The following is a 14243-nucleotide window of genomic DNA, read 5'->3' on the forward strand; positions in this document are numbered from 1 at the left end:
GAAATGGAGATGCACAAGTAAGGAACCATCCCTACACCAGAGGTTCTCAAAGTAGGAGGCACAAGATGGATACTGGGGGAGGGGGCACCATGGGTGCCAGACTGAGAGCAGGGCCGGGTGGCGGTGAGGACCCCGGTGCCTCACGCAGGCAGCCCCGGGCAGGTGTTGGGGGTGGGGGATCTTTTGGAGAGGAGCAGAGGTGGGAGGAGGCTGCTGGCAGAGCGGGGGACCCCCACCACTGCTGGGCACACTCCCCACGCCTCACACTGCTGCTGCTGCTCCTGGCAGCCGCTCCCAGCGCTACCAGCACACCAAGCTTCTTGCACTTCTGCACAAGGGGCATGCACAGAGTCCCTGCTCATCCTTCTGGTGTGCTCACCTTTGCTTCCTGCTGGGGAGCAGGACAACCTGGCCCTGGCCCACTCCTTACTGTGGGGGAGGGGCAATCTGCTCCACCTGAATGGATGGGCATGCATGGGGAAGCCACTGCCACCACCCACCTCCCTCAGCAGCAGCAGCCGCCACCCCCGCCGCTGCCAGGTACGCTCCCTGCGCTGCTGCTGCAGGTGCTGCCGCCCCGCTCCCTGTTTTTTTCTGAAAGTGGGGGAGGGGGGTTGGGGGAAAAGGGGGCATGATTGTGACACAAAGGTTCACGGAGGGCTCCATTTAAGAAGGTTGAGAACCAACCACTGCCCTACACCTATTTCATGCAGTTTCGCTATTTAAAGGGAAGGTACATAGCATGGAAGGTACATAGCATGCATACCAGAAATAACCAACCCAGACTTGCGCATTTAATTCCAGAGGTGCGAGGGGCCCATGATCCAACAACCACGTGCAGGTAGCTACATAAACTGTACCACGCAGCAAATGCAGAGTCCAAACAATTCAGGCTAGAATCAAGACATAAGCCCTCGCCTTTCCATTATATGTTTCAAAGAGTGTCACGGGAACCTCCAGGTCTTGATTCCTGTACCTGGGTTCACTCCGAAGGAGGAAGACATCTCGTGCTGATGGGGAAAGGAGGGGAAAAAAACCCACGAGCTAACTAGATTTTAGAACAACAATTTCAGCTGCCTCTGGGACTCCGCCCCTTCTAAAATGCCTTACAGCAAGACACAGAGTATCTAGTAGCTGGAATGACAGTCAGATAGTAGAGATAGCTGTACAATAAGATACCTCCACATGAATATGATTTTCTGCAGGGACCTCATTAGGACAAAAATCAAAGATTAGGGGAGCTGTCACATCTGAAATTACCAGTGAGCAGCGATATTTTCTGGCTTGCTATATACAGACAGACAAGTTTTAACTTGGCATAACATTACACCCTTCTACAGCTTTGAATGACTTGTGTAAAAAAAAAAAAAAAAAAAGAAGTTATTAGTCGGTATTACTATATAAGGAGACTTGCATGTAGCATTCAGGAGATTCTAGTTTTGAATAGGAGAGTTCAAAAGTAAATCCAACTCCTTTTCTTCTCCCTCCCCTTCTCCCCCGAAAAAGAAGAAACATTCCTTCAAGTCCAAGCTATTACTAATTTGTTAGGCACATTAAACAGCAAAGAACATAGGTCTCTGCCTCAGTTTGTTTTCATCCTGACTAGTTTTCTTTTTGCGCTGATAAAAGTTATTCTTAATTACCCAATATATAGTTTCTGGATATAATGGTTATGTCTACATTTGGTGATTTATATAAATATTGCAACTAAATTTATCACTGCTTAGTGGTGACAACACATGATATTCAGGGTTTATAGGAATTGTTTAAATATTTATTCATAAAGAAGAAGTTTTATTTTAAAGCCTTACGGAGAGACATTTTTGAAGTTTTAAGGAAAAATACTACACACAACTCTGATTAAAAACTTAACAAAGAGTCAACTTACATGCAAAAGCATATATCCCCTTTGAGATGTTCTGAGTTTTCCCGGAGAAGTCTCCTCCCAGAGTCTAGGTATAAAACAGGCCATTATAGAAGTGCAGTCCAAGCAAGTCAGGCTATCACTCAACTATAGTTCCAACAACAGGAAAAGAATAACCATGACTGCAACCTCAATGGCCTACCCAGACGGAGTGCTACGCAGTGTAATTCAGGATAAAACTACAGCTTGACGTAATTGGGTTAACTCATTTGGAGTGTTTGGAATTAGTGTGACAGCCACGTGTTTTTTCAGCACCTAGGGCAGTAATTATCAAACTGGGGGTCGTGACCCCATGAGGTCATGTCCTCAGCAGATGGGGTCAGAGCAATCCCTAATGTGTGGACGACACCATTTTGCTCTGCACAACAGGGGCTCACGTGTACGGTGCATGCAAAGTCACAGTGTGCCGAGGATGCCATTTTGCTCTACAAAATAGCGTCCTCCATGCCCTCTGGGGTCCCAGGAAGAAATAATTCATTAAAATGGGGTCATACCAGCAAAAACTTTGGGAACTCCTGACCTGGGACAATTTTGCCCTCTAAGTGCTACTGTAATGGAAGTGGAAGTCACATGGGGTTAATTGCGGGGGCGGGGCTTTGAGGGGGTAAGTGCAGGGGCGGGGCAACTGCCCCAGCCTTAAAAAAGGCAGCCAGCTGCGAACCAACTGAGCAGCGAACAGAGGGGCGGCTAACAGAAGGAGAAAGAGGGAGTTTGCCTGGGAGCTGTCCCAGGTGAGTGCTAAGTGAGGAGAGCTGTGCTAGAGGGGGGAGTATCTGAGAGACCAGGTGTGTGACTGGTGCAAGTTACAGCTGACTGTGGGTGGGTGCTTGTGACTGGTGCAGTTACAGGCACCATTTTGGCAGTTGGGGGTTTGTCTGTTTGAGTGATTGATTGGATCCAGTTGGGGTTAATTGCGGGGGCGGGGCTTTGAGGGGTAAGTGCAGGGGTGGGGCAACTGCCCCAGCCTTATAAAAGGCAGCCAGCTGCGAACCAGCTGAGCGGTGAACAGAGGGGTGGCTAACAGAAGGAGAAGGAGGGAGTTTGCCTAGGAGTTTGCCTGCAGAGAGAGCCCACTGCAGGTTTTCGCCTTTCAGACATTGCTGAGCAGGAAATTGAGCATCTGAGGAGGCTCACATAGCAGAGATATGGAGAGGGAGCAATCCGTTGTTGTCACCTGCACTGGGTGTGCTATGTTTGTCTTCCTCCCACAGGACAGAGATGACTTCATCTGTACCAAGTGCAGGCTGGTTTCCTTATTGGAAGAGAAGGTTAAAGGACTAGAGACCCAAATATCAACCCTGCGTTGCATTACAGAAAACGATGTCTTTGTCCATCAGGCACAGGCAGAGTGTAAGGAAGATTCAGAAAAGGCCGGGCAGGCGAAACTGAAGAACGGGGAAGGAAATTGGCAGCATGTGACCTCCCAAAGAAAGAGAACCCATGTGCCCACCATGCAGATAGAAGTAAGGCATCGTTTTCATCCTCTCTGCACAAGTACTACGGCGGAGAATGATTTGGAGGACCCTTCGGAGGAAATGGATCAGAAGGAGACCCGTTTGATCAGAAGGCAAGGGATGCATTCTCCTAGGGATGGGGGTTCCACGACCACCATTCTGAAGAGGAAGAGAAGGGTGATGGTGGTCGGGGACTCCCTCCTAAGAGGGACAGAGTCATCCATCTGCCGTCCGGACCGGGAAACTAGAGAAGTGTGCTGCTTGCCTGGAGCTAGGATTAGGGATGTGACGGAGAGACTGCCAAAACTTATCAAGTCCTCAGACCGCTACCCCTTCCTGCTTCTCCACGTGGGCACCAATGACACTGCCAAGAATGATCTTGAGCGGATCACTGCGGACTATGTGGCTCTGGGAAAAGAGATAAAGGAGTTTGAAGCGCAAGTGGTGTTCTCATCCATCCTCCCTGTTCAGGGAAAAGGCCCAGGTAGGGACCGTCGCATTGAGGAAGTAAATGCGTGGTTACGCAGGTGGTGTCGAAGAGAGGGCTTTGGATTCTTCGATCATGGAATGCTGTTCCAGGAAGAAGGATTACTAGGAAGAGACGGGATTCATCTAACGAAGACAGGGAAGAGTATCTTCGCAGACAGGCTGGCTAACCTAGTGAGGAGGGCTTTAAACTAGTTTTGACAGGGGACGGGGACCTAAGCCCGAAGGTTAGTGGGGAAGAGGGACACCACAAGGAAGCAGAAGGAGGGGGGTGCAGCAGGGGAGGCCTCCCGATTCATACTGCGAAAGTAGGCCAGTCGGCTACTTATCTCAAGTGCCTGTACACAAATGCAAGAAACCTGGGAAACAAGCAGGAAGAACTGGAAGTCCTGGCACAGTCAAGAAACTACGACATGATTGGAATAACTGAGACTTGGTGGAATAACTCTCACGATTAGAGCAATGTCATGGATGGGTATAAACTGTTCAGGAAGGACAGGCAGGGGCGAAAGGGGGGAGGAGTTGCACTGTATGTAAGAGAGCACTATGACTGCTCTGAGCTCCAGTATGAAACTGGAGATAAGCCAGTTGAATGTCTCTGGGTTAAGCTTAGAAGCAAGAACAAAAAGCGTGATGTCGTGGTGGGTGTCTGTTACAGACCACCAGACCAGGAGGATGAGGTAGATGAGGCTTTCTTTACTCAACTAGGGAAAGTTTCCAGTTCACAGGACCTGATTCTCATGGGAGACTTCAATCACCCTGATATCTGCTGGAAGAGCAATACAGCAGAGCACAAACAATCCAGGAAGTTTTTGGAGAGTGTCGCTGACAATTTCCTGGTGCAAGTGCTGGAGCAACCAACTAGGGGCCAAGCTTCTCTTGATCTGCTGCTCACAAACAGGGAAGATTTGGTAGGGAAGTACAAGTGAGTGGCAACCTAGGCAGCAGTGACCATGAGATGGTCGAGTTCAGGATCCTGACGAAAGGAAGAAAGGAGAACAGCAGGATACGGACCATGGACTTCAGAAAAGGACTTCAGACCTCAGGGAACTGATGGGCAGGATTCCTTGGGAGGCTAATATGAGGGGGAAAGGAACCCAAGAGAGCTGGCTGTATTTTAAAGAGACCTTATTGAGGGCACAAGAGCAAACCATCCCGATGTGCAGAAAGAATAGCAAATATGGTAGGCGTCCAGCTTGGCTTAACAAAGATGTCCTTGTCAAACTTAAACGCAAAAAAGAAGCTTACAAGAAGTGGAAGCTTGGTCAGATGACTAGGGAGGAATATATAAACACTGCTCGAACGTGCAGGAATGAAATCAGGAAGGCCAAAGCACAATTGGAGTTGCAGCTAGCAAGGGAAGTCAAGGGGAACAAGAAGGGTTTCTACAGGCATGTGGCCAACAAGAGGAAGATTAGGGAAAGTGTGGGCCCCTTAGAGAATGAGGGAGGCGACCTAGTGACGGAGGATGTGGAGAAAGCTGAGGTACTCAATGCCTTTTTTGCCTCTGTCTTCACAGACAAGATCAGCTCCCAGACTGCCGTACTGGGTGGCACAGAATGGGAAGGAGGCGAACATCCCGCAGTGCTGAAGGAACGGGTTCAAGACTATTTAGAAGGATTGGACATTCACAAGTCCATGGGGCCGGATGCAATGCACCCGAGGGTGCTGAGGGAGTTGGCTGAGGTGATTTCAGAGCCATTGGCTATTATCTTTGAAAGCTTGTGGGAACAGGGGGAGGTCTCTGAGGACTGGAAAAAAGCAAATATAGTGCACATCTTCAAGAAAGGGAGGAAAGAGGATCCAGGGAACTACAGACCGGTCAGCCTCACCTCAATCCCTGGAAAAATCATGGAGCAGGTCCTTAAGGAATCCATTTTAAGGCACTTGGAGGAGAGGAAGGTGATCAGGAACAGTCAACACGGATTCACTAAGGGAAAGTCATGCCTGACCAACCTGATTGCTTTCTATGATGAGGTGACTGGCTCTGTGGATGTAGGGAAGGCGGTGGATGTGATATACCTTGACTTTAGCAAAGCTTTTGATACTGTCTCACACAGTATTCTTATCAGCAAGTTAAAGAAGTATGGGTTGGATGAATGGACTATAAAATGGATAGAGAACTGGCTAGAGCATAGGGCTCAACGAGTAGTGATCAATGGCTCCATGTCTAGCTGGCAACCGGTCACAAGCGGAGTTCCCCAGGGGTCGGTCCTGGGGCCGGTTTTGTTCAACATCTTTATTAATGATCTGGAGGATGGGGTAGATTGTACCCTCAGCAAGTTTGCGGACGACACTAAGCTGGGGGGAGTGGTAGATACCCTGGAGGGTAGGGATAGGATACAGAGTGACCTAAACAAACTGGAGGATTGGGCCAAAAGAAATCTAATGAGGTTCAACAAGGACAAGTGCAGAGTCCTCCACTTAGGTAGGAAGAATCCCATGCACAGCTATAGACTGGGGACCGAGGAGCTGGGCAGCAGCTCTGCAGAAAAGGATCTGGGGGTAACGGTGGATAAAAAGCTGGATGTGAGTCAGCAGTGTGCCCTGGTTGTCAAGAAGGCTAATGGCATATTGGGCTGCATTAGGAGGGGCATTGCCAGCAGGTCACGGGAAGTGATTATTCCCCTCTATTCGGCATTTGTGAGGCCGCATTTAGAATATTGTGTCCAGTTTTGGGCCCCCCACTACAAAAAGGATGTGGACAAGTTAGAGAGAGTGCAGCGGAGGGCAACCAAAATGATGAGGGGGCTGGAGCACAGGACTTATGAGGAGAGGCTGAGGGAACTGGGCTTGTTTAGTCTGCAAAAGAGAAGAGTGAGGGGGGATTTGATAGCGGCCTTTAACTACCTGAAAGCAGGTTCCAGGGAGGATGGGGCTAGGCTGTTCTCGGTGGTGGCAGATGAGAGAACAAGGAGCAACGGTCTCAAGTTGCAGGGCGTGAGGTCTAGGTTGGACATTAGGAAAAAGTTTTTTACTAGGAGGGTGGTGAAGCACTGGAATGGGTTACCTAGGGAGGTGGTGGAATCTCCATCCTTAGAGGTTTTTAAGCTGAGGCTTGGCAAAGCCCTGGTTGGGATGATATAGCTCAGGTTAGTCCTGCTTTGAGCAGGGGGTTGGACTAGATGACCTCCTGAGGTCCCTTCCAACTCTAATATTCTATGATTCTATGACACAAGTGACAGCATCAGTCGCAGAGCTGCAAAAGGCACTCCTCTGAGTACGTAATGCGGTATCATCCATCACGAAAGGGAAGTATCGCATCGCTGGAGGGCCTGAAAGGACCGTGGCTCAGTGTTGCCTGCAAGGTGCATACGCCATTGCCAACCACATCTGTAGAGGTCTGAGGTGTAGCCTAGCAGGTTGGACCACGTAAGTACAGGACCCCAGAAGCTGGAGGAACACTCTCGCTGTAGTGAGTGGGTGGGCTGACACTTGGCTATAAGCTCTGACATTGCTGGAAGACAGGATCTGGGCAAGTGTGGGGAACCTAGGCACACTTGCCAGTGTGGTACCTAGGACTGTGCCTATGAACTCTATCCTCTGGACTGGGATGAGAGTTGACTTTTGTCTATTTATCAATAGGCCCAGCACTTGACAAATGAGCTAGACCAGTGTTTTTCAACCTGTTTGATACCAGGGACCAGCTTCCTATAACTGTGTCAGGGAGATCTCAGGGACCGGTGCTGGTCCAGGGACCGGTCGTTGAGAAACACTGAGCTAGACGACCTGGATGCCGTGATGGACTTGCACCCTTGATCGACCTCTCGACGAGCCAATTGTCCAGGTAAGGGAAAACCTGAATACCTCGCCATCTGAGGTAGGCCGCAACCAGCACCCATGCACTTGGTGAACACACCAGGTGCGGTTGACAGGCCAAAGTGAAGTACCGTAAACTGATAATGTTGGTCAGCGACTGTGAAACGCAAGAATCTCCTGAGGTCCATAAAAATGGAGATAGGCATCCTTTACATCGAAGGCAGCGTATCCGTCTACTGGACCCACACAGGGGATAATAGAGGCTAGGGAGACCATCCAGAACTTTAGTTTTTTGAGGTACTTGTTCAGGCCTCACAGGTCCAGGTTAGGCCTCAAGCCTCCCTTCGTCTTTGGTATCAGAAAGTACCAAAAATAAAAACCTATCCCACTCTGATCTTGAGGAATGATTTCCACAGCTCCCATTCATAAGAGGGCTTGCACCTCCTTGGCAAGAAGTTGCTCATGAGAGGGGTCCTTGAAGAGGGATGGGGAGGGTGGGTGGGAAGGCAGGAGTGAGTTGAACTAAAGGGTATACCTGGAAGCTATTGTGCTGCGGACCGAGCGGTCTGATGTTTTTGTAGCCCATGCTGGCAGGAAGGGGGCAAGACTGAGAAAACAAGCAGTCTGGATCTCAGGAAAACGGCTGGTAGGCCATCCTTGGGTGCACCTTCAAAAGGAATGCTTTCCCACGGCTGGTAATGTCTTGAGCCTGGGGGGGTGGGGGGACGGGGGGACGACTGTAGCTGGAGACTTGCTGCCCAATCTACCATGTCTGAAGCTGCCTGCAGAGAAGCCCTGGCTCCTACCACAGCCTCGGCCATGATCACCTCAAAGTCCTGTCTCAAGGCCTGAAGCAGGGAGTCAGCAAATGTTCCCAACGACTGCCAGATGCTGAAATCATATCTACCTTGCAGGGCCTGCTGGTTAGATATGTGTAGTTGGAAGCTAGCCATGGAATAAACTTTACAAGCAAAAAGGTCGAGATTTTTTGCATCCTTATTTTTTGGGGGTAGAGCTCATGTATCCTTGTCTGTCCCGTTCGTTGGCTGCTGTCACTACCAATGATCCTGGGGAGGGGTGGTTGTGGAAGTATTCAAAGCCCTTTGCAGGAACATAGTACTTCTTCTCCACCTGCTTTGATGTCGGTGGCAGGGAGACGGGTCTGCCACAGGGTCTTCACCAGCTTCACCACACCCCCCATGAACCAGAAGGGCCACTCTGGCTGCAGCTGCCATTGCTAGGATGCCGAACAGATCATCCATGGGCTCCTTAAGCTCTTCCACCTTGAGCCCTAGGCTGGAGGCCACTTGTTTGAGGAGCTCTTGGTGGGTTCTGAAATTGTCTAGCTGGACAGCTGTTGACAGTCCCACTTCGGTCTCGTCAGGGAATGAGGAGGAAGAGATTGGCAGAGGTTTGGGGTCTGGATCTTCCTCCCTCGGCGGGGTAGGCCCTGGCGCTGACTTGCTTCTCTCTCGGTCTGAATCAACGTCCAGGGATGGTACCGGGCAAGCTGCCACTGATATCCTCAGTACTGAGGTCCCAGACATGTAATGTCCTTGTGAATCCCGGGCAGGTGAAAGCCCTACAGTCACAAAATTGCCATGGGATAGCCCATTTGCCCACGCTCCCAATGGGAGTGCCATGGGGAAACCTACAGCTGCAGCGGTAAACTGTCCTTTTGGCAGGGTAACCTCCCCTGTCTCTAAGTCCAAGCTGCTCTGTGACGCCCACAGTGGAGTCGATGCGGACAGTCGTTTTGCCCCATAAGGGGAGTTCGACCACTCTGATGATGGGAAGCAGTGCTGAGCTCAAATGTCTCATTCTCTTTTCTTATTTCAAGAAGGGTCTTGTCCTTCAGTTTCCTGTACGGGCTTGGAGACCAGGGCTGTGAAGCGAGGGCTCCGTGCCGGTACTCCGAAGGCCGGTGCCAGGTCTTGGTGTACCAATGAACTTCTGGGATTAGTGCCTTTTCTCCACAGCCCAGTTCTGGAAAACCAGAGGCCGGCGGTTAGAGACTGATCGCTCTCGGTGCCATGAGTCTGGAGAGCACTCAAGGGCCGGACAATGGTGCCTTGGCATTGGAGAGCGCCACGGTGGTCTTGTTGCCGGCTTCCCTCCCGAGGGCACCACAGCCGGCGATGATGGTGCCTGGTCCTGATTTAGGGGTCTTCCCTCTTGGGGCATCTGTGGCACCGGTAAAGCCAAGAGCTCTTTCATGGCTTGGAAGGCCTCTGCCAGTTGTGGGGACTGCCAGATGGTGTGGCCCTTTGCTGCCCCAAGGAGTTGGCAGTGGGTGTGGGCCAGGGTTCGGAACCCAGAAAGTTGACTCTCTGGGAGTCTTTGGGGACCGTTGGCCCAACTCGGGTCTCACCTGGTCTGCTGTGCCTTCTTGTCCCTCTTCAGCACCAGTGAATGCTTCTGTTCCGCTTGCATCTTTTTCAGTTTCTTCTTTGGCACCAGGGATGTTGGTTGGTGCCAAGACGATGTCGGTGTTAGTGGGGCACTCGAGACAGAGGCTGATGTGCTCATACCTGAGTCGGACAGTTTGGGTTCCGATGCCAGTCTAAGCACTGACTCCATCAGGATAGCCTTCCGCCGAATATCCCTGTGATTGGCAGTGGCTTTTTACACAAAGTGCAGGGTTTGACCCGGAAACCAGGGCATGCCCCACCTCTGGGTGACTAAATTTACTCTAACACACTAAGAACTTCTTTACAGCAAAAACTTGAACTATACACACTGTCACGCTGTCTGGGTAAGGGGGGCCCCTGAGGTGTATTCAGGAGCTCCGATTGCGCCTTTCCACACCAGTCTCGCTTTGGGGGTGTCACGTGGGTTGGCTTGAGTGGGGGGGCATTTAGTATATTGTGTGACATCAGTATGGCAGAATCATGATAATGCGTCTGAGATACTCAGCACGATATATTCTTTCTAACGGTACCTGACGTGATGTAAGATACTAATGCTTATGTTCATGTATTATTTGTAAAATGAAAGTTATGGATGTATTGCTGTTTCTGTATGTCAATTTGGGCTGGCTGGGGCACACCCCAGACAGAGAGACGGCAAGACAATAGCATGCTAAATGGCCCATTGAGGCACTCGGATGGGAGGGGCCCAAGCACACCTGAAGAGTCATCAGGAGCGGCCCATGTGACTCCGGACTCCAGTTTGGGTCTTGTGACTGTCCACAGGCCGCATGGCTGGGGGAGGGCTTTTATAAGATCAAACCATGGAATCCATTTGGTCTTTGCTCCTGTCCAGTCAGCAGACACACACCGACCTCTGGATCAATTCATCTTGCCACTGAACCAAAGGACGGACCTAGACCCACCCACGTACGTACTAGATGTGAACCAGAGGGAACTATACAAACGTGGAGTGGCAGGCTTCTTTCAGAAACCTGATGTGTATGGACTTTTAATCATTTGTATATCTGTGATTGCTCTAATCTTTTAACATTTCTCTCATGGTTTCTTTCTTTCTTTTTACAATAAACCTTTAGTTTAGTTACTAAAGGATTGGCTGGCAGCGTGGTATTCTAGGTAAGATCCAAACTTATATTGAACTGGTGCTGTGGCTGACCCCTTGGGGTCAGAGGGAACTTTTTTAGTAAAGAGTATTGAGTTTAAGTAACTGGTCTCTTTACTGGACCTAGTGCTGATTTGGGAGACAGGAACTGGAATGCAGTAAAGGGGGCTGTGGGCATTTGTGGACTGGCTTCTTGATATCCAGTGTGGGGAAATCAGAAGCAGTTCATGGCTGGTTGGGAAGCCGGGCTTAAGTGTCACCCACCAGCGCGCGGAGAATCTGCTCTCCTTTTGCAGCCTGCCCTGACCTTGGCATTTTCAGTCGGCTACCCTGGGCACGGACGGGTCACACACACGTAGATCAAAAAACCACTTGGTTGAACAAGGGATCTTGCAGAGCAAAAGAGCGTTCCAGCACCATCACAGGCGGTAAAAAGGAACTGAGAGGTAGAGGGGACTGGTGGCACCTATATATCGGCACACGTGTTCACCGCTGCAGGAGGCGCTAGAGCCGGCCCTATGGATACCAGTAGGGGGAAAATTTCCTGCACCACTGCATATGGCGCACCTACACCTAATTTGAGAATGGACATGAGCAAGCTCTCAAACAATAAAAAATTGCAGACAAAAAAACTTCTTTTGCATGTCTGGGTAATACCAATGGAAAGTAACAAGCCACAAGGGAATTCCTAAACTGCAATTTGGACCTTTATCTCCCTTAGCACCGATGTTTTACATCAGGATGAGTCCTTTGTCTAATCAGCTGGCACTAACAGATTAGAGGTTGGACTAGACCACTCTGCTGTATGCCCTCGGGAAATTCATTACCAAAAGCAGTAAGGGGGCATTTTAGTTACACTCTGACAGATGCCCTGAAGGGAGAGAAATTCAGACATAGCTTCCAATAAGATAAAAGCTACAGGGAAAGAAAACAGGTTCCAGTTACTGAAAATCTAGTATTGAGTATCCTGTAGGGAGAAGTGTCCATACTTGCAAGCTATCCCCAACCTAAAAGCTAGCGTGATGCCATAGAACATAAGCAGAAAGTCTGAAGTGCAAGAGAAAAGCTTAAGATACCTTCATTGCTGTGAGTTATATCTGCCCACTCTGAGTAATATGCAGATCAGCAGATGTCCATGTATGAGAAGAGGCTTATTCTTGTAAGAGTACAAAGGCTCTCTGAACTCTTCTAGAAACATTTAAAAAGTGTACATCTTCAAAAGTAGGATGCAAACAATCCTTACATGCCCTGAGAAGTAGGTTAGTATCCCTATTTCAGAGGCTGGGGAACTGAGGCAGAGAGATTGAGACTTGCCTGAGGTTAGTGAATTAGTGACAGAGTCAGGATTAGCAGTCAGTAAAGTTTGGTCTTCAACCACTAAACATTGCTGGAGTCAGCTTTATTACTTTCTCTGCAACACTGAAAGGAAGCAGCTAGTCTCTCGCGCTGCAGTTTTAATGGTAACTCACTCTTCCCTTATCTTACCAAGAGATCTCTTCATTATTTCAGAAGACAATGAAAAACCAAGATCTAATTTCTGGATGAAAAACTATTTACCGCAAATATCCAAAAGTACTTTAAAATCAGTTTATAAAAGATATTTGAGGCCTTTAGAAGACAGCCAGTCACTTACATGTGTTTTGCCACTGCCTGTTTGGACGTATGCAAAACATGTAGCCTTTCCACCCTCAAAGGTGGTCTGGACAAGGGGCCTTGCAGTGAACCTAGGAATTCAGAAAAGAAGAATAAGGCACAAAGAAAAGAGGCAGACTCCCGACTAGCCCATACCCGGGCTTCAGCGATCACTATACTTCTGGAATTTTCAAATAATTACCAGGAATCCCAACAAATGGAAGTGGATCCAATAGTAAACATTAATATCAGACAAACTAAGCTAAGGGCTTCTATTAGATGTTTCACAGTCCACTGGTTTCTACTCAATGTAAATTGCCTGTATTGCAAAATACCAATCCCTTTAAACTAAGAGAGCATTCTGAAGTAGTAGCCCTTTAGATTTTTGTTCTGACCATGTCAATCCTGTGTAGCTCCTGCCCACTATGTAAGAAGATGTATTACCTATAAACCACTTTCATCAAATGAAAAGTCAAATCTAAATGCCTGGGTCTCGAGATATTTTGTTAGGTCCACTTTCAACTTCGGCTCATGCACCGGCAGGACACACTTGCTGGGAACCGTAATCACATCACATTCCTTCTTGTGACGTTCTGTTGATGGACAAATATTTGTTTGTAACATGAATGACTGCATGTCAAACTGGCCTCATGGTTTGCCCCACCCCAGCCCCTGAGTTCGTTTGTTCCCTGCCCCACCCAGCCTCGGGGGGCATCTGCCCCTGAGCCTTCCCAGCCCTGCTCCTGCCCCGAGCGCCACCGTTCCCCTGCCAGCAGCAGTTTCCCTGTTGCCCCTTCCCCTGTGACCCTTGTGCTCCTAACCCCCTAGTGCTCATGGCTTCCCTTTAATTCATCCCCCCTTTTAAGTTACCCCCCCCCAGCACTGCACTCCTCTCCGTTGATTTAGCCCCTGCCCTCCCCCCACCCCACTGTGCAGCCGGAGGATCCGGTTTCCATCTGCGGGCTGGTGAGTGCGTTGCCTCTGCACCCCAGCCTGGCTTAGGCCCCCGTTCTCCCTTGTGCTGGGGCCTTCCTCCCCTGCTCTCAGCCTAGCGGGGAGGAGCGGTTGCCCGCCTTTCCCCCTCCCCCACTCTCGCCCCCCTCCCCTCCCCTCTCAACCCCCTTCTTCCTCCTCCACCACTTTCTCCCCCCAACGGACCCGTCCCTACCCCCTCCCAAGATGGCGGGTGTGCCAGGAGCCAGGACCCCCTCCCTGGGTGCTCCCACCCCTCACCGCCTCGTCACCTGCCACATCCGTCACCTCCAGCACCATCCCTGGGGGCCAGGCCCCTTTCCCACCCTCAGCAGGAAGCACAGGGGTCCGGTGCTCCCTCGTTCCGCCTCACCCCACGTGGAGACCGTTGGGGGGAGGAAGAGGAAGGGGGAGGGAGGGCAACGGCTCCTCCCCGCTAGGCTGAGAGCAGGAGAGGAGGGCCCCAGCCCAAGGGAGAACGGGGG

General features: G+C 50.1%; 1 pseudogene; it reads right to left on the minus strand.

The window, feature by feature from the left end:
- The window catches only part of LOC137161897 (kinesin-like protein KIF2C), a 30990-nt pseudogene extending 16951 nt beyond the window's left edge, over positions 1 to 14039 (minus strand).
- Positions 14040 to 14243: the final 204 nt, after the last annotated feature.

The sequence above is a fragment of the Emydura macquarii genome, unplaced genomic scaffold (genome assembly GCF_026122565.2).
Source record: "Emydura macquarii macquarii isolate MOO-44397 ecotype Brisbane River unplaced genomic scaffold, CSIRO-AGI_Emac_v2 contig_2403, whole genome shotgun sequence".
In the NCBI taxonomy this organism is placed as follows: Eukaryota; Metazoa; Chordata; order Testudines; family Chelidae; genus Emydura; species Emydura macquarii.